Source organism: Cygnus olor, chromosome 5 (genome assembly GCF_009769625.2).
Source record: "Cygnus olor isolate bCygOlo1 chromosome 5, bCygOlo1.pri.v2, whole genome shotgun sequence".
In the NCBI taxonomy this organism is placed as follows: domain Eukaryota; kingdom Metazoa; phylum Chordata; class Aves; order Anseriformes; family Anatidae; genus Cygnus; species Cygnus olor.
In genome coordinates, this window is record NC_049173.1 from 62,911,932 (window position 1) to 62,934,480 (window position 22,549).

Sequence of the window (22,549 nt, forward strand, 5' to 3'; positions counted from 1 at the left end):
GGCACTGTTACAGTTCAGAATCCATGAGAGGGAGCAGTCACACAGCGGGTACAGCAGAAAAAAGTCCAGACATCTAGCATGTGCAGTGACTTCATTACAGTTGCTAGAGGTACAACATGTATGTATATTTAACATATACAAACATATTAGTATTGTCTGGGAAAAGGGTCATCACTAGTTTTAGAACAGATTTTTAGTAAACGCAGAAAACCTGTTTTTTTTCTTCTATTCCCTGCTCCTATTTTGTAAGGCTCCCTTTTTCCTCTGCTCTTTTCTGCTTCTTTCCTGTCTCAGGCTTCCTTCTTCCTTATCTTCCACTCAGTGTGCTGAACCTGAGATTAACTGTGTTGCCCTGGGGTAGGTGGGGCAATACTGCAGAGACAGTAAAAATCCCTTCCTTAAGAACTGAACCCTGATATTTTCTGAAGAACCTAATTAGATTTTTTTAAATCCAAAACAAGGAGATGGAGTTGTGAAAGGAAAAGAGGTAAACTGAGAAACTGCCACAGCATTCATGCAGAAATGGGCTCAACTGCTCGTACCAGCAGCAAGGCAATAACATCCTGAGTTGTCTCTTGCCCTTTATATTTTTCCTTTCCCCAGACATCTCAGTAAACTCAGGCCTGCAACTAAACTTCCACAAAAGTATTTTTATTTTTTTTTTAAAGCGAATGCATCATGTTTTGCAAATCTTCTGCTAAACAAAATGTGAAACCAGACAGGTACTGTTTGTGAACATCCACTGAAGGAACACTGTTGAACTCAGAGCCTTCTTTTGATTTAGTCATAAATAATACATTTTGGGCAAGCCAGGAAGTCTCTGCTTTCAGTTGCTTTGGCTTTGCAACTTGCTGCTTCTGAAGGGGCAATTGAAGGACAATCACAGGATCAATGTTTTGATCTAGAGATGAATAACTGTGTTTGGTACACGAATGACCTAGAACCCAGCTTGCCGTGGCTGGAAGGATAGAGGGGGAAATGTGTTATCAATGTAAGGAAAGTGGAGCAGGATTTGGCTTAGAAGAAAAGCACAGAACTGTCATTGATAAGGAGGTGTGAAGAAATCCCCAAAAGTCAGAGAGATGCCTGATTCAGAGATTACAGAGAAGGACACACATATAACCCACCTTGTTTTATGCAAAGCCAAATTAAAATAAATAAATAAATTCATAGTCATCTCCCTATACGAAAACCTGCTCAGGCTCAGAGAATTTTGTATCAATTTCTAAAAAATACTTCCTATAGAGATTTAAACTCACTTTCACTATTTGATTTCTTTTTTTTTTTTAATTCTTACCCCAAAATTACATGAGAAATGTTGCTTTACTTCTATCATACAAGAAAACTCTCTTTGAAGAACTTTTTTTTTTGAAGTGGAAACCTCATATTAATGCATCCTTTATATACTCTTTACAGCACTCTTTGAAGGCATATGTTTTGCTTGGTAATTAATTAGTACTTAAATACTTATCATTTTAAGTCCAGAGGAAAATTTTAAAAACTTCATGTCTAGCTACCAGGAAAGCTATTTTGCAAACAACAGTTCCTCTGTCTTTTTTCCTCCCAGAAAATTAACAAACAAAATTGCTTTCATTTGTACTTGCTGTTGAGATGAGTCTACTCAAATCACTGATGAAGTTAATGAGGAAAATGTGCTCTTGGTCTGCCAGATGCAGCTGATACAGTTCTCACAGACCTGTTAATAACTCACCATTGGGTTTTTCCCTGCTGCATGAAAAGTGTTGGGCTGAGCACTGCAGTGCAGCAGGATCTGGCTTCATGCAGGTGCCCCCTGGCTTGTGAGGTGCTGGGACCTCACCTATTTCATGCCTTAACATTGGGGTTGCCCTTTCAGAGGGGCTGGCAGACGCACGGTCAGGTAGGACCACCTGGAACTCCTGGTGGGAAGCTTTGCAGGGGAGTCATGCTGGGTTGCATGATGAGCCCATGGAGACTCCCGGGTGTAGGCAGGGAGCACTCCCCACGTACTTATGTGAGGAGCTACATCCTTGCCAAAGATAAACAGCCTCAGCATCCTCCAAAGGAAGCTGGGGGCTGTCCAGCCAGTACCTGTTAAACTCTGTGACAGCTAGATCGCTGAGAACCTGGTAAACAGTGAACTAAAACATTTTTATGAGAATGTTAAAAGGCAATAAATAAGAAATAAGAAAGCCTCTAAGTTGGACCATGTTATTGAACGCAGTGGCTCACATTTAGCTTCTGTTGAGCTATTTAGCCCCAGCTTCAATCATCTATTGACATAAAATGGTGTTGTGAAATAAATAATACTTCTAATTCTTGCAAACAGAAATTCTTATCCAGCTGTATAAGTTAAGTTTAGTGCATCTGTATGTTTGAGATTATCAGCTGCAATTCAGAGAAACACTGAGTAAGCAATGCACTCTCATCCTGTCCTTGTATTGGGAAATACGGAGAACTCAGCGCTTGGCACACGATACCCGGAATATGCTTTGTATGCACAGTAGATGGATGTTTCGGTGAAGGTAGACTACTCAATTCCTAGCTTACCCAGAGACTTTCTTTATAGCTGTAGGCAGACTACATTTTTGCTTTTGCCTCAGGTTATCATCTCTAATGTGAATGCAACGTTTTACTGTATTGTATTATAACGATGGTGTAAAGCACTCATATTACAAATAGTGTCATATATTTGCCACAGTGTAGATGATTGCAGTAAATCAAGCTAGTAAGTAGCATTAATTCTGAATGACAGCTGGGTATTTCTATCGCATGCTGAAATATATTTAACCCATTGTATTGGGAAGAGAGTAGAAAAACAATTTCAGTAGTTATTCTTGTTCCTTGTGCAAAGTTTCATTAGCAATACCTTTTTAAAGAAAGCAACTGAAAAGAGTAACTTAATACTATTTAATCTTAAATATCATCTGAAGACCTTGAAGACTACAGCATGTTTTCTAATTATCAAAATGCTCAACTATTATAAAGCTAGTCTCCCACTCTTCTAGCTGCTCTGGCTCCAAACAAAATCATTCAAATATTTTTGCTTGTACAGTGAACTCAACCTCACTTTAATTTGATTGCAATTCTGTGTTACGATGTAATGGAACGTTAATTTTTTCAGAGCCCATGGCTCCTTTTTTTCCTAAATAAACTGACTTCTTTCAGTATTCATGTTTGATGGAAGAAGAAATCTAGAGAGTATAAAAAGATGTCGTTATCATGATGTTCCAGATGAACACCTATGGCAAAGTGTTTATGGTTCTACTCACAAGTTCTGCTCAAAGCATTTTAATTTTCTGGCTCATTGTCAGGTGAAGCTAACAGCTTTTAAAGGCACGTAAGTCATGTCTCAGTTTGAAACATCTGTGGGTTGCAATTATTTCTGAGATTAGTCAGGATTTTTAAAACTGTTTTTGTTGTTGTTTAGTTCCCCAAAAGTTAAGCATGTACACTTAAAACTGTATACTCAGCTGGGGTAGACAGTTTTACAGAACAGCTATGAAGGATGTACTTCTTAGCTTCAGATTAATCCTGAGGCTTTGCAGTATTAAGTACAGTTGCCTACTCACCATATTGCAAAGGAAAGACTATTTGATGCAAAGAAACAGTTTGGGTTTTATCTTTTCAGCAGGCTAAGACATGTTACTGTTTGTTAACAGCTTACAAGAATTTCAGGATGGTTCTCTCAGTCTGAGTTAAAAGAGCCTGTTTTTGTACTGCAAGGACACCTCAAGGTCCTTTGGATTTGTCATGATGACAAAGGGAGATACAGTAGTTCCCCTCTTGCTGGTTGAATGCAAAATAATGTGACTTAGCTCGGAGGAAACAGCATGAGTAAAAGGCACATTGATATACAGGAAATTCCTTTTAGACATAAGACAACACCTCTTCATTATGAGGACAGTTAAACAGTGGCCCAAGTTGCTCAGAAATGTTGGAGAGTTTCCATTCTTGGAGATAATCAACACTTACCTGACCATGGCCTTGAGAAACCTGCTGTAGTTGGCACAGCTCTAGGCAGAGGGGCTGGGCAAGATGATCTCCAAAGATGTCTTCCATCACCAACCATCCTGAGACTCTGTGGAGGAGAAAAAAACAATAATAAAGCTGGAATTGAAAACTACCACTGATTTTTACAAGGGGAAAACAGGCAAAAAGTGACTTATAATTTTGCTGGGCACCAAACTGTGATTTAGTTTGCTATGAATACAGGCCTGTCTTATAGCTGCTAAGAGTCTCTTCTGACAACATCTTTCTGACTTGGTATTCTAGCTGCTTTGACTGACACAAATAGTGTGAATGGTTCAGAAAAGTTCAAAAACCACCAGTGCAAGAGGAGAGAGCAGAATTAGTGTGCAAATTTTGGTTTAATAATAACCTTCAAAGTGGGGGAGGAACTTCAAAAGCAAAAGCCTATGGCATATATGCTGAAATGGCATTATCCAATTTTGTATTTAAGCACTATCATAGGAAAATTCATTCTACACAATCCTTTTTGGTATCTGCATATTGGAATAATGTTAGAGGGCAGTAAAAAGGGGAGGCTGAAGGCAGCATACAGCAGAATCCACTTCTAGTGGTCCCACTGCATTTGGATGAGTGTTCAATGGTACAGCAATTCCAAAGACAACAGGAGCTCAAATTATGATGACGCTAGTTTCTTGCTCAAGTGTAAATGATGCTTCTACAACAATCACGTAGGTTAGTCCGTCCCTGTGCAAGAGACTTTTTTTTCACCTTATACCAGGGTTCATTATTTACAGTGGAGAATCAAAGCACTGGATATATATATCCAGTGCAAGATTTTGAGAGAGATGCTGGCTGTTGTTACAAGATCTGCTATGAGACTAGAATTAAAGACTAACTTAGCAGGTGTTGAAAGCAGGCCACCAGCAGCAAACACTTAACTCCTCAAAAGTTAACATTTTTTAATACTTATTTTCTTTATAGGAAGATGTGGATGTAAGCATTGGCTTAATCATAGAATGGTTTGGTTTGGAAAAGACCTTAAAGACCATCCAGTTCCAACCCCCTGCCACGGACACAGACACCTTCCACTAGACCAGGTTGCCCAAAGCACCAACCAACCTGGCCTTGATATTAATGACCAAAAAACTCATATTAGACAGGATCTCAATGGAGCTAGACAAGTTCAAACTGGAGAGACTAAAGTGAAAACATACTGTTTGGGAGGCTAGGGAACCCTATTCTGATATTGCAGAACAGTTCTTATTTCAGTGTCTTACCAATTGGTATTTATGCTTCACAGCCTCACAATAAAGAAACACAAATGTACTTACTGGAATGAGAATAGATGAAATACAGTAAGGAAAAGTGAGCTGAGAGAGAAGATCAGCCATGTAAAGGCTGCAATGAATCTTTCATATAAAAATTTGTCTCCTTTGCAGAGTTTTATCTCCAAATTGCTCACCTTTACCACATAATTTTCTTGCTATGGTTGAAATTGGGATATAAAAAATAAAGCATTTTTGTTTTATTCAAGAAACAAGAAGATATAACTTGAACTTTTTTCTGTCGAAAGTCACCAGGAATGTGAACTTGGCATAAGCCTCGTCTAAAGCCCACAACAAGGAGCAGAAAATTGCTATTCAATACTTTGATTTTATTCACTGTGTGAGCTTTTTCTTTGTTTTGATTTGTGAAAATTTTAACGCTCTTAATCTTCGCCCTGGAGTTTATTCTGAACTTGTTTAAACACATTCCAAAACTCACTGCTTGGGAAGAAATCCACTGAACCTGCTGAATTTTGCTTCATTATACTAAACCTTGTATTTTGCATCTGGCCCTGGTTAGGTGCAGCTTGACTTTTAAAACAAACAAAATATTCTAGATACATTTGCACCTGATCTGAGCTTAATGCAGAAAAGTTCATGAACCTTGCTAGGAGCTCTAATTTTGTAATGAATGCAGATAAGTTTTACTTGGCACGGTTTTGCTTCAAATATGATGGCTTAATTTTTAGATATATTGGAATGGAAAAATCTACACACAACCACTTCTGAAGTTATGCCAGCACAAACACATCGCTAATCCTTGTCATTTGGAGCTTAAAGTTAGAAATATCCACGCTGATAAAGGAAAACCCAGAAGGTTTACACAATTATGTGAAATCTGTCCTGTTTGTGATGTGACATATGATTTAGAATTCTGAATAGAAGTGTTTTCTGTGCTATGCTTGAGCTAATCCAAAGATGACAAACTGTAACATTTGTCCTTTTAAAAGACCTAAAAAGTAAAGATCAAATAAGTCTTGTGGATGACTTAGGAAGTGTGAATTTGGATGTGTGTTACACCACAGCACAGAACCAGGATGGGTCCACAAATAAAACCCATGGTGCTCATTATTACACTTTTCCTTTTCCTGTGCTTTTAGGAAAGAGCTTATATCTGCCTCTTATTTCAGAGCTTGCTTAGGTTCTGCCTACCCCTTTCAAAAGAGTCGTCCTGCTTTGATGTCATGCTCTCTACCCAGATTGCCAGAAGACTTTCAGTTGCAAATGCAGGTGTTTTCAACTGTTATATGTAGTTGTATTATCATTTCAATCAAAACTGTATTAGGAGAACACTTATTTTACATAGAGAACAAAATAGGAATAATTGGCAAGGTAGCACAATGTACATGAAGACGATGAGATGCATTTGTCAATGGAGGAGATAGGTTTGCATCTACATTGTTGCTTTCTGTGATTTATATATATACATTTAACCTTTAGAGCACTGCTTTTCTAAGAGACTACATTGCCCATCATGCTGGTATCTGAAATTAAGTATGGCTTTCGAGAAGTACAATTCTTTTTACAGATAGCATCTAGAAATGATTATTGCATATAAGGGCTATTTGTTACCTGCTGTTTTTTCCTAATTTTTTTAGTATTAGTACTTGGGGAAACTGTCACTTGCAAAAGCCAGGTCTTTGAGCTGCTGAAAGTTATCTGAAATGTAAGTGAATAGGTCTGCACCTCAAGGGCAATTTTGAGGCTTGTCACACAGTAAAATGTACACTTTAGGCAGTAACCCTGCCCTGATGCCACTAGCTGGGGCGGGCTTTCTGCTCAGCCCACGCACTTCAGAAACGGGGACAGAGTATTGCCGGTAAGAAAGAGTGAGGCAGTACAAAAGCAAGTGACCTGGGATGTAAATTGGCTGAGGGAGAATCAGTGTGGGGAAGGATTAAAAGGAGGGTTGGGAAGGTAAGTAAACACTACAAAAGGAGATAAAATGGCAAAGAAAACTGTTTTTCTTCCTGCTTCTCCCCACACACTTTTCCTGGTATTTCTTCTTCCCCATATCAGCTTTCCCTACGTGGAAGCTAATTGCTGTGTACTCCCATCTTCCAGGACATCCTGATGGTCTTCCATTTTTTGAATATCTAGAAACCCTGTATGTTTTGTATTTGTTAATACAAACATGGTCTTGGGCTGTTTAAATGACAGTAAGTGCTTCCATGATTCATATAGCTCAAAGGTTCAGAGGGATCTTTTTGATGTGTGCACTAGCTCATCTATCAGACTTTACACTTAGGGCTTTTTGAAAATGGATATTCTAATTACCAGTCTTGAGAGCTTTTGACTCTTCTTTTATTTCTTCTTTTCTACAGAAGCCTCAGCAGCATGGTAGCAGGAGATGGGCATCTCTCTCCTGCAGCTGCCTCCTCACGTTTGTAACATGGGTGTTGAGGCTGGTAAGGCATGTTGTTTTACAGTTCCAGATTGTGCCCAATGGGAACTGGGGTCTGTCAAGTCCGATGTTTGATGCTGGTCAAGCAATAGCAAGTTATCTTATCCACACAGATTTGAGAGAACTCTTCCTTAATGGCAGATCTCATTTTGACTTCCGGAAAATGTTTAAATTCAGGGTCCTAGCTTTAAACAAAACAGCTTTTCAAAAGTTCTGGAGAGTGAATGATGCAGTAACATTTCTGGTATCTGCTAAGCATGCTTTGTTGGCTCTTGCAGGTTTCCTGGCCCATGTTCTTTGGTAGTGAACTACCATACAATTACATTGGTTGAAAAAGTATCTCTTTCAATCTGTGTTTAATTTTCTAAATTATAACGTCATTAAGTGCCTCCTTGTTTTTTATGCTATGAAAACAGGAGAACCAGAATTGCTGTTCTTCTCAACTTTTTCTAGACACTTACTTTCAAACTCCTTGTCTGTTTTCTTAGGTGAAGTTTTTTCCACTCTCTGCTCAGATGTGCACCTTTCCACAGTCTTAACGATTCATCCTTCCAATTCTGCAGTACCTTGAAGTGGGATAACCTGTACTGTCCTCCTTCCGCATGAGTTCACAACACCGAAAGTAGAGGACCAACACTGTGATTTGGGGATGGCTTAGCAAGTCAGAGCTTCGTGTCTCTCACATAGGTGCTCCTCTCTATTTTAGCCTTTCCAGGGTGCAGTGGGTGCCACACTAAATTTTCTGATGGTTTATTCCACAATGCCCATTCTGTGCACAAAGGTGACTTCAGCTAACCTGTCTTTTTCTTTAAATCTCTTCCATACACAAAACAGAAAAAACTTCCCAGATATTAGGGGTCCGATGGCAATTATTCAAAACAAATAGGAGAGAGATTTTTCATTAATTCTTTCTTTCTTCAGACCGTGTTTATTCACTCTATGAGTGTTCGTATTCAGGATTCTGGCTTTATAGGAAACAGCTTTTCAAAAGTTCAGGCGAGTGAACGATACAGTTACCTTTCTGGTTTATTCACTCGGTGGGCGAACAAGCGTAGAGCCAGAAACAGACTAATGGGAGGAGAAGTGATTTCCATGGTAGAATTAACAGTTTAAATAGCCCCTACTTATGCTGCGCCTGCGAGGCCGTAGAGGAGCTGCTCTTGCCAGGACGATGCGGTGCCTGGGGGCTGCCCGGGGAGCTCCCGAGCTCGGTGACGCCGAACACCTCGCTTTTCCCTTAACCGCGTTAAGCCTTCACTGGCAGCCCTGAGACCGAGCCGCCTCAGCCATTTTGGGTCGAGTTGCTGGCATTTCTGGGTACTGCTGCTGAGGCGAGGCTCGACTGGGCAGAGCTCAAACCCGGGCCGAGCCGTGAGGGCTGCCTGACCGCCACCCGCCTCAGGACTCGACCGTTACCCGCCTCGCGCTCCGGCCGTTATCGGGGCGTCGCGAGCCCCTCAGCCGAGGCGCCCCGCTCCCGTTCCCGCCCCGCACATGCCCAGTGGCCGGGCGGGCGCCGGCCGTGAGTCAGTGGCGGCGCGGCTGACGGGGCCGGGGCGGGCCCGGCGCGGAGGGCGGCCCGGCCCGCCCTGCCCGGGCGATGCCTCAGCGCGGCGGCAGCGGGGGGGCGGGCGGGTAGCGGGGCCGCGGCGCTGCTTCTCCCTGCCCGCTGCCGGCCCGCCCCCCGCCCCGGTGCCCGCCTCAGCCGCCGCCGCTCCGGGCAGGGAGGAAGGGCCGGGAGCCGCCTCCCGCTGCCCCCGGCCGCCCCCTCCCCATCCCTCCCCATGCAGCCCGGCCCGCTGCCGGCAGCCCTCCCCGGGGGGATGTATCCGCGGCCGCTGCCGGGATAACCGGCGCCCCGTCCGCCCCCGTCCCGGACGGAGGATGCTGCCCGCGCCCGTGCCGCGGCGGGATCCGACTCGGGCAGCAGCGGCCGCGTCCCCCCCCTCGGCTCCAGGCACCGCCGCCGTGGAGAGATGACTTCGAGGCATCAGGCAGACTGGATCCCTTACAGGTGAGCGGCCGCTGCGGGAGGGGGGCCCCGCGCCCGCCTCCCGACTCGGGCCGGTGCCGCTCCGCCAAGTTGAGGGGCTGCTCCCCGGGGGGAGCCGCCAGCCGCGGGAAGGGGCTGCCCCGCCGCCGGCAGCGAGGGCAGCTCCCCCCGCAGCCCCGGCCCCGCCGGGCACCCGCCGCCCCGGGTGCCGCCGAGAGCGCGGAGCGGCAGGGCTGGGCTGGGCACGGCACGGCACGGCACGGGCGCGGCCGCCGGTCCCCGTGAGCGCGGAGCGGCCGGCGCTGCCGCCATGGCGAGCAGCGGGATCGCCATGGTAGCGCCCGGCGGGCGGCTGCCATTGGCTCCGCCGTTGCCATAAGCTACCGGGGCCGCCGCGCCGCGACCGCAGCCCGGGAGCCCCGTGCGTCAGCGGGAGCCGGCCCGGGGTGCGGGGAGCGTCGGCACCGCCTCGCCTCGCCTCGCCTCGCCTCGCCTCGCCTGGCGGCGCTGGGGCCGCGCCGGCCGTGCCCCCCCCCTGCTTGCCCCGAGCCGGGCGGCGGCGCGGCTGTGACCCGGGTGAGCCGAAGGGTGTGGAGCCCGGGGGGATGGCCTGTGCCGGGGGGCGACCGGAGCGCCGCTTCCCAAGCTGCTGCTCGGGCTGGCGGCCCTACGGCTCTGTTTTTCTATTTCAAGTCTTCTTTTCAAACGGGGCTATTGCAAGAAGAGATCTCGCGTTCGGGAGAGGTGTGCTGGATAAGGCAGCACAGCACGCTTGGTGCGTTCCTTGGTTGTAAATAAAGCCACGCGGGTACACTCGCGCACAGCACTTTGCTTGTTAGCTCTAGAGAAGCGGGAGCTTAAAAATATTTACAGAGCGCGTTTTAAAACAAAGGCAGCTGTTCGAGCAGGTCAGTTTCAGTTTGCCTCATTCTAAACGACAGTATTTGTAGCGACCATATGCCACAGCGAGTTCAACCTAAACATAAATAAAGCACTCCCCGATACAAAGAAAAAAAATGATGGGCACACAAGCAGAAGGCTGTTGTTTTAATCTGTGTGGGTGATCGTTCAATAGAGGAATCAGAAAGAATGAAAACTGATTACAGTGAACCCAAGAATATTGCTAATCTCTCCAGCAGCTCTTTCAGAGCACACGTTTTAAAAAGATGTAAGGAATTGGCAATAAGGCTTGAAAAATGACTAGTTGATGCAATTTGAAGCCAATGTAATGAAGGCAAAAATACCACAAGAACAGCTGTTCATGGCTCTTCCCAGCAGCAACTTAACTGTTTGCCTCTTCTCTCCCTATACATAAGGCTCTGCAGAGGCCAATACCAAAAGTTTGCTGGGTTTGTAGCAATTGCTTAGAAAAAGGAGATAAAGCATCTTTTTTCTTTCTGTTCAGTGCAGTTCAGAGAAGCAAGCAGAGACAAAACAGTAGATCTTCAGAGAAACACTGATGACAATAGTTGTATCTTTTCTAATACGGTATTCTTCATGAATGTTAACCGTGTGTTTATGGCCAGCAACTGCTAAGAAGCCCCCCAAACCAAAAGGCAAACAAACCATGCTCCTGCTCTGACGTGTCTTGGTTTAGACTTCTACTATAATTTGAGCTCTCTCAAGGGAGTTGGCTTATTTTTCCGTCTACAGAGAGCTAATTCCAGAGCCAGAGGTTTGTCTTTGCAAATCTTGCTGAACATGCATCTTCCAGGATCCCCTAAACATGCCTATCTGGGAAACAGTATTCTCTAAATGTGTATATAATTGCCATTATGTTTGAAAACCTTTTATTTGTAAATTAGGTCAAAGTAGCCTTTCGTGGAAGTGAAACGTACGAAGTGAGGGAGCAGCCAGGTGTACACCCCTTGGAATACTTCATCTTCTCTCTGGGAGCAAAATGGCCCATCCTTACCTGCCCTGTTGCTTCAGATTCTTGTTTGCTGTAGCGAGTCCTATAGCTGCAGACTCTCAGAGATCAGGGGCCTGTTCTTTGCCCTCTTTATGGCCTGGACGGCATGTGACAGCCAGCAGTGCTGCTGCGAGGGTGGGGGACAGGATGCAGGCTGTTGGGCATGCCAAAGTCTGTAGAGAAGTAGGAGGCAGCCTGAGCCTCACTGATGCAGTCTGTGTTAGGAGATGCTGCAAGCCATTCTCTGAGCTAGGCAAAGCTGTTTCAACATTAGCACAGACTTTAAAATAGTAGCATGACTCCTAAACCTACATTGTTCCTCCTTGAGTGTACGCGCAGCTACATACCTGAATTAACTCAGAGAAGTGTTTTTTCCTTTAGCAAAATGTAACAGTTTTCCTTACAGTGACATGATCCAGAGGGAGTCCGTTCTGTGTGTCTTGCACAACTCTTTAAGCAATACGTTTGCATGTCCAAAACTCACGAATCAGATTATGCTTCTGCTCTTAAGATGCTGAGAACATTTTGGGTGAGTTAACAAAAAACATTAAACAATTCTTTCAGTGTTAGTGCAAACATTTTCATGCTAAGGTGTATGAAAGGTTCATATTATTTGTGGGTTTCAGCATTTTGCCCTAAATGCCTTTTCTTCTTCTCTTCTGTATTCTGTTTTTGAAACACTAATAGTCATAGGATAGGAGATTCAAGTTTGCTAATGTTATGAAATATAATTAAGAAATGATTTTTTAAAGTAAATACATTGCATTTATTTTCAAAAAAAACCCCTATTTCATAGATAGAAATTCAAGCATATGATTAAGCCCTTACTTACATGACTACATGCCAGGTATACTTGCCTACAATTTTCTTTTAAAAAAAAAAAAACTGAAGCCATTTTAAGAATATCTCTGTCATTTATTACAAAGAATCAAAATAGTTTAGACTTAAGTAAAAAATCATTTATAGCTCATGTACTCTTCCCTCCTTCTCCCTTCCAAAAAGGTGACTCCGGATGGCCATTGGGAGTAAGGGAGAACTTCTTTAGGATTCGCATTCTCAAGCACAGTGGTATTTTGCTTTGGGATCCGTTAGCAGTTTCCAGTAGAAAATACACAGCAAAAATGGATGGAATCATTGCTGATTCAGAGAAGTTCATTTTTTTAGTTTAGAAATATGTTTCAGTTTCGCATTGTTTTCCTGAACTCATTTTTAATGTAGGGAATTTCTGAAATCAAGATATTCATTTTTATTTTATGCTGTTGTGCCTCAGATAAGTAAGGACATTCCCCATACTACTTAGCTACAGTTAAAAGAAACTGTTGCTGCCTAAGATAAAAGCATCAATATGCTTGGAGTAAGGTCCTAGTGCCTATTATTACTATATTCTTACTCGCTTCTTTAGCAATAAGTCTTCATACTATACCTCTTAAAGCAGCCTTTATAAAACTATCTAACCTGTTTAATGAGAAATATATAAAGACTTTCAGCTGAAAAGTGCAGGACCCATAGGAGTAAATTTGCCGCCAGTTCCCTGGGATCGCTGCACAGCGCCTGTGCACTTCTGGGAGGATTTGTGGGGACGGAGCTGCTGCGGCCGGCAGGAACCCGCGGGCTGTACCACGGGGTACACGTTGAGTAGAAGGCACTGTATAAAGCGATCCGCAGCGTGCTTACGCAGTGGCATCATGCCTCTTGATATATACAGGGTGATAATAATAATATACATTATTTTATGCATGACATTTTTTAGGAGGCTCAATTTTCCTAGCTTTTATGAATTTGCTCTGAAGTTTTAAGGTTGTGCTTAGAAATTGCAGCTATAAAGAGTCGCTACATATTTATTTGCAAGGTGAGGGACTGCAGTCAGATGAAAACTGTGTTGGAGCAGAGCTGTGTTGTAAATTCATGAATCATAGCAATTAGAGCAGCTAAGAAGATTTCTGAAAGCGTGATGTGTAAACAAGTTCTGGAACGGGAACGCACATGAAGATGAAGGGTGTCCCATGCTTGTTTCTATGTGCTTTTTGAAATACTGGTATAATATCTATCTTAAGGGCAGCAGCACAGGTAAAGCGCTCGCCCCCTCTGCAAGGTGCAGTTTGTGATGGTGAGTGCATCACAGCGCAGGCAAGCTTGCTCTCAGCTGCCTCCTGTGGGGAATGGCATTGATAATTTATAAGAGATTTGCTTTTTCGAAAGGAGAAAGTACAAAGAACATGTGTCTGCTCTGCTCTAAATTAGGCTGTCTTGTCTCAGGTTATTGCTATGTATAAAATTAGCCTGGTCACGAGCTGTTAACACATTTAAGTTAGAGCTCTCTCTTAGTGGGGGTCTGTGCTCATATATAGGTATTACTGTTACAGTGCATAGAGGCTCCGGCTGAGATCAAAGCCTTGTTGTGCCTGGCATCAGTGGTAGGGAGCTGTGCAAGCACATCGTCAGAGGCAACTGCTACCCTGAAGCCGATAGCCTACATCAACCAGGCAGGGAGCAGGGGGAGGGAAATAAGATATCGCTTCAGTTTTGCCAGTGAGGGAAATAAAGACCAATGGGAGTTGTAGGGAATTGGCTTACATGGAAATGGGGCACAGCTCAAGGGAGATCAGCAACTGAGCTGGGAGTGGAACCGAGTCACCCTGTGCTTTGCAGTGGGCCGGAGGGGGATCTGAGTTGGGGGGTGAGGCTGAAGGGACTGTTCTGCCTCAAGCAGGGTACGCTTTGGGCTGTGAGACGGACAGTGACTGCCCAGCTGCCTTGTAGGGTTCTGACCTCTGGCCGCCTTTGTGGTATCAACATCCAGGCTGAGAGTAAAACTCATTTCATAATAGGCCAATGGGTTTCTGGTAGTGACAATTGTTTGCAGATTTCTGGCAGTGACAATTGTTTGCGAGCCATCTGTGCCAGATTTGGGTTGCAGACAGAAAATGGATATGAAATGTTATGTCTCTTCTCTCAGTTCCCCAAGTCAGACAGTTTTGACTCTTACGCCTGAGGGTTTTTGGACTTCCCTTAAAGCTGCCTGCATTTAGACATGCAAGCAGCAGCTTTTCTGGAAGGTGGTACTTTCTATTAGTAACTAAAAATTGTCCTTCTAGAGAGCTGGATTCTTTTCATACTTCCTCCTTGTTCCTCTTTCCTTCATGCTGATGTCTTTATTTTCTAATTCATTTTTTTCTGTTCTTTCTCTTTATGAACAGATTTCTTTGTGCCATTTGTCCCTAAATCTTGCTGTCCTTGACTGTCTTTGTTTCCTTCTCTCTTTCCCGCTTTCAGCTTATTCATGACAATAGAATTCTGTCTTGCCAGCTGCATGGTGCCTGCAAATCTCCTTCTCTGTAAATGTCTTTATTTAATTTGTATTTCATTATTTGTGACTTTTGAATAAATCCACCCCAACTTCTCATTGTATTACCTAAGTAGTTAGTACTGCTTGCAATTTTTTTAAAGTTTAAATTATTTTTTTTGCAGATTATTAAGAGTTAATTTCAGTATTTGCAGCAATTTATTCTAAGGTTCTTGCTGTAAGCAAGTCTGTTAAATCAGTGTTTAGTTTATATCTTACTTGTTGCTGAAGCTCTTGTCGCTGTGATACATGATGGTCAGTACTTGGGATTAGGAGATATCCTTCTCAGTGATGGTCGGCATTGTGCAAATGGGTGGCCGTGGGGAGCTGAAGAACCTTTCTTCCACAGTTTTGCAACCTCTTTAACCAAGACATAGTGGCAGGATGATACCAAGAACTCCTGAGGACTGTCAGCTGAAAATACAGCATCTCTCTGGGCTCTGTCATTCTTTGTATCGTGGTAATAGTATGCAGATACACAACGAGACAGTCTTCAGTCTGAAGAACTTTCACTTTAGAAGACAGGTGGAAGAGAAGGGCACAAGGTACACACAGAAAGATCAGGGTGATTGGCTGCATGCTTCTTTTTGCTTTCCTATTTGTTATGATCATCATGCTTCTTTCATGCTTTGTTATGATCATCAGCTTCTTTTGATTGTCTGTTCTGATCTTAAGAAAATAGGAAGTAAGAGAACAGTCACTTAAATAGATAAAGAAAAGTTCTTCCAGAGAAGGGTATATGGAGCATGCAAATGTAACTATAGGACAAGGTGGAAAGACGAGTAATTATTTTGGAAAAGTATGAAGGTACTTGATAAAAGATGGAACCAGTTTCTTTTGCTGACATCAGCTTGTTTTATCTAACACTTGGCTTTGACTTTGATTTATATATGTGCAGTAACTGTGGATATATTGTGGGTCATCTCTGAATAATTTTTGTTTATTTCTACGTCATCTAGCTTTGTGACGTATATGAAGGTTCAAATGCTTGTTTTACTCTGTAGTTAATTTTCTCTATGTATACATATTTTATTCTTTTACATTAATAAGAAAATAAAATATATTTTTACTTTGCCTTTCAGAGATTGTAGCAGAGATGGCTTTCATATTTTCAGATTGCAAATAAATTGGGAGATTACCAATTTATTTGTTATTTATCCTTAAAAGGAACAAGTGACCCAATTTAAAAGGCTTCCTTTGGGGAAATGCAGTATGGCCTTGTGCAGGAGAGAACAGTAGCTGCTTCTGCCAGTACAAGAACCGTGCAGATCTTGGATGCTGTCTCTGCAGCCAGACTACTGCCCTTATATCCAGAGATAGGAATGTCGTATTATCGCACACCACCCTTTGCCTTACATGTAATTACACCTGGTTACTTGCTGGAAGGAGTCACAAAGAGGTGCTGTGAGAGTCTTTCAGTTGACTTTGAAGGGAACTGCGTTGGTTCCAAAACCCTTTCCTGAGCTCGTGTTTTAGCTGAGCGAGTAACGACCAGCAGCCTATGATGCATTGATGTCAATGTGTGAGCACTCTGTGTTCATGACCAATGTACTGATCCATCTCTCTGACAACTTGAGCGGCCGAGTCATTCTTTCATGAAGTGGAGTTTTAACTTGAGTTCTCAGGTGCTTACCCAAATTTAGCCTTGAATTGTAGATTTCAGTGGAAATCTCATGATTCCTGTTGAGATGCATGTTAACACAACTCTGTGAATATTGTAATTCATAATTAATATAACTCCTTTGACACGGGTAATGAAACCACAGCATGAAGTTTTTAATGGTAATTTTAATTGTAATCATAGTTCTAACTACCTGCAGGTGAGAAATTACAAGATGAGGAAATGCCTTGATTAACTTCAAATGATGACTAAGTTGGAAATTGTATCTGCAAGTGAAATACAGGGTTTGATCCATGTTTAGCAAAAGGATCAAAACAGATCTGTCTTTCAAATTGGGTATCAGTTTGAAAGCAAAATGAATAAAGCTAAAGGCTAGGTATTTCCATTAATGCATACCTGTGCTACAGCACAAAGTGTAAGGAAAATTAATCTTTTTTTTTTTTTTTTTTTCCAGAGTAGTTTGTTGCTAACTGATTCTAATACGGCAGCATTTTCATTTGACTGCAGTAATAAAAAAAATAAATACTGCAAGGTGTCGCAATTCTCACTTCTGCAAACTTGAGGAAAATATTGGATGTATTGTAGAAATTAACAGGTAACTTGTCTGGATGATGACTTGGACTAATTGCCTAGTTCAGGTTGAGTGGCAGCTGAAAAACTGAGACACTTACTATACCTTGGAATGCATCCTACCAATTTTGGCAGATGTAAATGCCAAGACTCAAGCCAAGAGTATGAATTTTCTTTAAACAAGCTTTACCAGACCTAGGTGAAGTCTTATATGTCTACCTAAAATTTTAGGTCATGTATATGGGGAAATAATTCATCTTTTGGGACACTGAATCTGCAGAGCAATGTTAAGTGACATTGAAGATGTCTATACGCACCAGTGAATCAGACCCTGGTAACTGATTATCCAAAGATCCTGAATTTTAAATCACTTCACTGGCTGTTGCTGCAGATTTAACAAGTGAAGTACAAGGTCTTAGAGAAAGTTTTTGTGCTGGCCCTAGAATAACTCTAGCTTTGTTTTATGGCCTGCCCTTAAGGCAGAGCTCAGGTGCCTCTGCATTTGGTGCATCATTAGATCTCCGCAATGATATAGATGTGAAGAACCCTATAGCTTTATAGCTTTGCTTGGTGGAGAATTGGTTAAATTCTTTCCTTCTGTATATCTCTGTGGTATGTCCATGCTGCATACTGCAGTGCAGTAGAGAGGCACTTGGACGAGCTGCATGTGAGCTAACGCAGATCTTGAAAGCTGCACAATATCAAAATGCAGAAGTGATTTACTCCTTTGAGGAGCAATGCAGTTCCACCTGTGAGGAGCTATGGATTACAGTAGTTAAACTGTTTCCAGTATGTGTTAGGTTGTTTTCAGCTAGCTCAGTATCTATCAGAGCACAGATCACAACGTAGGTGTAACTTTTAATTTAAAATTCATTAGTTGGTTTAAAGTGGGAATGTTAATTTTTGGCTCTTAAGATCACTAGACACCCTATCATGATCTACCTAATCTAGGCTCTGGCTTTTCAGAATACAAGGTTAATTCTTTTTGGATATGCCGGGTATATTAATTATGGAACAATATATTAATACCCAGAGAAACTAAGCCATCATGTCAGTGCAAAAAAGATCAAATATCAAGTCATTGCTAGATGCTTGAGGCATCCTCGAAGATGGATGCTAGCTACTAAACACAATATAGAATAGTATTCTGGTACTATAGAAGCATCTCAAAAAATTGGTAATTACTTAGTTCAGCTTGAATATCACTCACAGATTTTAAAGATCAACAAAAAACAACACAGGAGAAGTTAAAATGAAATGAATGGTTCTTCCTTGCCCTCTTCCTTCCATTTTTTCTTCCTGTTTTGATTCTGATGCACTTCCTGTTACTTTTTCATTTAATGCTCTATTTATGAGGCTTAGCAAGATAGAGGTTGCACTGAGTGGTGTACTGAATGGTACTGGAAGGGAAAAAGAATTTTCTCATTCTGTGCACGCTGCATCGGAATGATTTCTAAGATTATTCTATTGAAAATGTGATGTCTGTTTGCATAGGCTGGAAGGTGGGATGTGCAAGTTCAAGTCTCTGCCTGGTGTGTTTCCTTCATTAGGAAGGATTTCTAATAGCCTGCATGAGTGCCTGGACTTTGAGGTTATTTGGTGGTGGTGGGGTGGGCTTGTCCTTTCCTTTTTCTGTCTCAGAAATTTTACCCAGAAACTCTGGAGGTCATTGAGTTTGCAAGATTTAGGTTTGATAAATTGGCATTCATTTTACAAAGACTTCTGGCCAAAAACCCAGTGAACTCTAGACTCGATATGAAAGATTTTACATCTTAAAAATTAATTTTGCTTAAATGGTAATTTCTGAAAGCCAACATTTCATTGAAGTGATACCTACTAATATAAACCATTAAAAAAAAAAAAGGAAAAAGGAGTTAGTAAGGAGCTCATTGGAAACGACCACTCCATTGCTGGACTTTTGGTTTACCGACTGTTTGTTGCATTCCGCTAAACTAAAAACAGTTTGAAATAGAAGATTTAAGAATACATGCAGAATAGTTGTATTTTGGCATCAGGCTGCTGTAGGCCTGCAAAGGATAGAGAATAGTACTACATGGTAAGACTTGAAGAATGTATGGCTGGATTTTCAAGACTGCTGAGGTCACTCTGATTCTCTGCTGCTGTTATTTCCTAATCACGAGCCTCTTTGAAAATCTGAAGATTCTGTGGAAAATGTTTAATGTGGTGGAGAGAGAAGGTAGGAGAATGACTATTGTGCTGCCTAGTCAAAAAGACAAACAGCATATAACACATTGCAGTTTTTATGCGTTGTTTGGCAAGAACAACTCATTCTCATCTGGAAAAGCTTATTCTGAAGAAAAACTTAAGATGTATTACAGGCATAGAAGTTTTCACTGCATTGCATTATGAATTGTAAATACACCCCATGAACAGTGCTAGGAGTCCTCAAAGTAATTCTCTGTGTATTGAAATGAAAACTCATCCCAAAGGATTTTAGTTTACAGCCAGCTCTGCAATATTGCATTTGCTATGGACAAGCGCTTGGACGAACGATGCTAAACATGACTGCATATTGCAATAAACAGCAATTAGAAAGATGGGGTTGTGTATGATTTTGCTTTTTGTTTTGTATTCAATAACTCCTATCTAATTTTTCATCAAAATGGCTATGATTTTGTTTCCTTAGTTTTTATTTTCCATCCATTAGAATAGATCTATAACTAACAATGATTGATTTCCTGTTAATCGTTCCCTAAATTATTTGCTTTGTGAAATGAACAGCATGTGTTTTCTTTTTGCATCACAAAATGCCTACCTCTGTATTCTAATGATACTCAATACTTAAGGAAATTATTCAGCTTCTTTCTGTGGCTCTTTCCCTTTTGTGCGAGTCCTCTGTATCTGGAAATTGGATCCGTAGTGTTTGTCTGGTGAGCTGTCAAATTGCTGGTATTGGTTTTGGGGAGAGCCACATATGTGCCACTAGGATAGTGCCTGGAGATAACATGGGTTGGATTAAATTTGTCAGTAAGTCAGTGGCAGTATTTCCCTATAATCTTCCATCTCTTTTAAAATTATCTTTTAATGGTGATAAAGCAGATAAATATTTGATGAGGATTTCAGGTCTGTGCTCCCAATCAGGAACTGTCATCATAATCATTTATAAAATAGATTTCAGATTCAAGCCGAGGTCCTTCTGTCAGCACATGGACACAGGGGAGAGCAGACAAGTTCCCAGGGGAGCAGCACGGCTTGCAAACACACGTTACTTCAGCGATGTGGACAAGCAGACACTGATTGCCACTGTGGTCGCCGTTGTGGGGCTTGCAAGCCAGAGAAACACACGACATGCTCCCAGTTTGCTGTGGGTAAAGATAAAAGCACTGGTAGCAGTACAATGCTATTCCAGAATGGCAAACACTTTTGCAGGGTCAGGTGGGGAAACCTGTTGCTGCCTTATGTGTTTCTGGCTTCCTTGTGCCAGCCAACTTTTTTTCTGCAATTCCTGGGCTGAACCATGCATCATCCTGTTCCAGTTTTGGGTAGGTGCTGAAAGATCAAGGAGAGAGAGCTGTCTGCATCTGACAAAAGGAAGCTGAATGACATTTGGTGGGTGATCCTGCAAGCTGAAATGGCTCACCTTGGAACCTTTTATCTTTTTCTCTCCTAATAAATACAAACTCAGGTTGTGAGTGAAAAATGTGTGAATAAGAGTGATCACATGCTGCATTGATTAGACTTTTTGTGCAGTCGGTAATTAGTGTTCCATAAAGAAACCAGAAGGTATACCATCATATGTTTTTATTTGAGAGGAGTCGAAAAACATCTGGTGATGTGTGAATGTTGATTAGACCCAAAGGGGAATCTTATTTCCCTTTTGTCATTCTTTTTTTTTTCCCCCCCAGTGATCCAATATCTAAAATGATACTTTCAGCCTTACTCAAATGCACTTAGAAATAGCTTCCCACAGTGCCAGAAGTGGTTTAATGACACCTGAAATGGTTAAAAGAGCTCTCCAGCTTTGTCAGTTATGGCTTTTTCCGTCTCAGAGTACGTGCTTGCCTATTATTTCTACTGTTGCCTCCTTTTCCTGGCACACACCAGGTGATTTTTGGTGTGGCCATGACTTGTGAGCTCAGTGTTACCCCCGTGACCTGGCTGCACTGTAACGGGGTGCTGTGGTGCACCCCTGTCCTGTCTCTACCCTCTCATGCCACATTTTGGGTGTCGCTCTGGGACATGGTGTGCAGGCAGAGGCACCTTGCCTGGGTTGCAATGGGGACACTACACCTAGAGCAGAAATGTGGGATGGAAGGTCAGCAGCAAGACTGGGGAAGGAATTGTGTTACTACTTATCTTCCATCCTTCTTGCCTCTAACACAGACTGTCTTTTTTATTGCTTTTATATTTCTGTTTGCCTGTTCATAAAGAAATCCAAGTAGGGATAATGAGAACTATGCATGCGTAGCCAAGAAAAAAAGGAATCCAGGATAGTTTCTTCACAGTGTGCTCAGATTGGAGGGGATCTTCTGCATATACCTGTAAGAAGTGGTCTGAGGATCAACATAGCTCCTGAAGCCAGGATTCCTCTAGCTGTTGCTCATAATGTCTTTGCAGGTTCTCATTACTCCCCTAATACTGTTGAGTTGAGGCTATTTAAGGTCTTTGCTTCTACATTGCCACGACCTTTTTCATGAGACCAGTTCAACCTGGTGTTTTTGAAGGATTTCCCCCTCTTCAATTTTAGTTGAAATTAATCAACTGGAGGAAAAAAAAAAAAGATTATGAATGAGTAAGTCTTGCTTCCTTAAGAAACCAAGCAAAATCTCAATATACAGATAGTGAATTGTCATGAAGGAATTTGAAGTTTGAGTGCTCTGGTCAAATTTTATTACAGAACCACTGTGGAAATGAGAAATCTTCCAGAAACTTCCAGAGATGCACTTGTTCGCTGCTTTCTGCCTACCATCCTTATGCAAAATGCAGCATTAAGATCCATGCTTCCCAGGAGAAAACCTAACCCTCCGATAACTAAATGTTTTGAATGTATTTTTACTTGCATGGTGTGATTTGCTTCCTGTTCTAGGAAATCAGCAATGAGTCTGATAATCACACATTTCTATCCAGATTTTACCCACATTTTAATTGAAAATGTTTCCTATGAGGGAGTTAGCAGGCTGAGCTGTGTGCGCGCTAAGGCTGGCTGTGGTGCTTCAGTCCCCAGTGGAGATTGCTTTTGCCATAATTGTTGCTAACAGGCATTATAGCAGCTGAAGTGGAATAATTAAAAAGACAACTTCAGCCATGTATTAAAAATATATATATATGAAAAGGGCAGTGAAAAGCCCTTGCCTGTAATGCTTCGCAGTTGATGTCACAGCACCTGAATATCTTTGATCAATAAAAGCCCTTTACATCTTACTCCTCCACCCTTTGCTTGCAACAGGTTAAACACAAGCTTAAAACAGC

At 42.2% G+C, this 22,549-nt stretch overlaps 1 protein-coding gene and 1 long non-coding RNA gene across 2 annotated transcripts in view; one reads left to right on the forward strand and one right to left on the reverse strand.

Annotated features, from left to right (window-relative positions):
• Nucleotides 1–9,080, reverse strand: part of LOC121071445 — a 71,594-nt gene extending 62,514 nt beyond the window's left edge. The window contains exons 1-2 of the long non-coding RNA XR_005820601.1: nt 7,554–9,080; nt 3,955–4,060 (exon numbers count right to left, since the gene is read on the reverse strand). This is a non-coding gene — a long non-coding RNA (uncharacterized LOC121071445). The remainder of the gene's footprint in view (nt 1–3,954; nt 4,061–7,553) is intronic.
• Nucleotides 1–22,549, forward strand: part of TUB (TUB bipartite transcription factor) — a 146,214-nt gene that overhangs the window by 69,509 nt on the left and 54,156 nt on the right.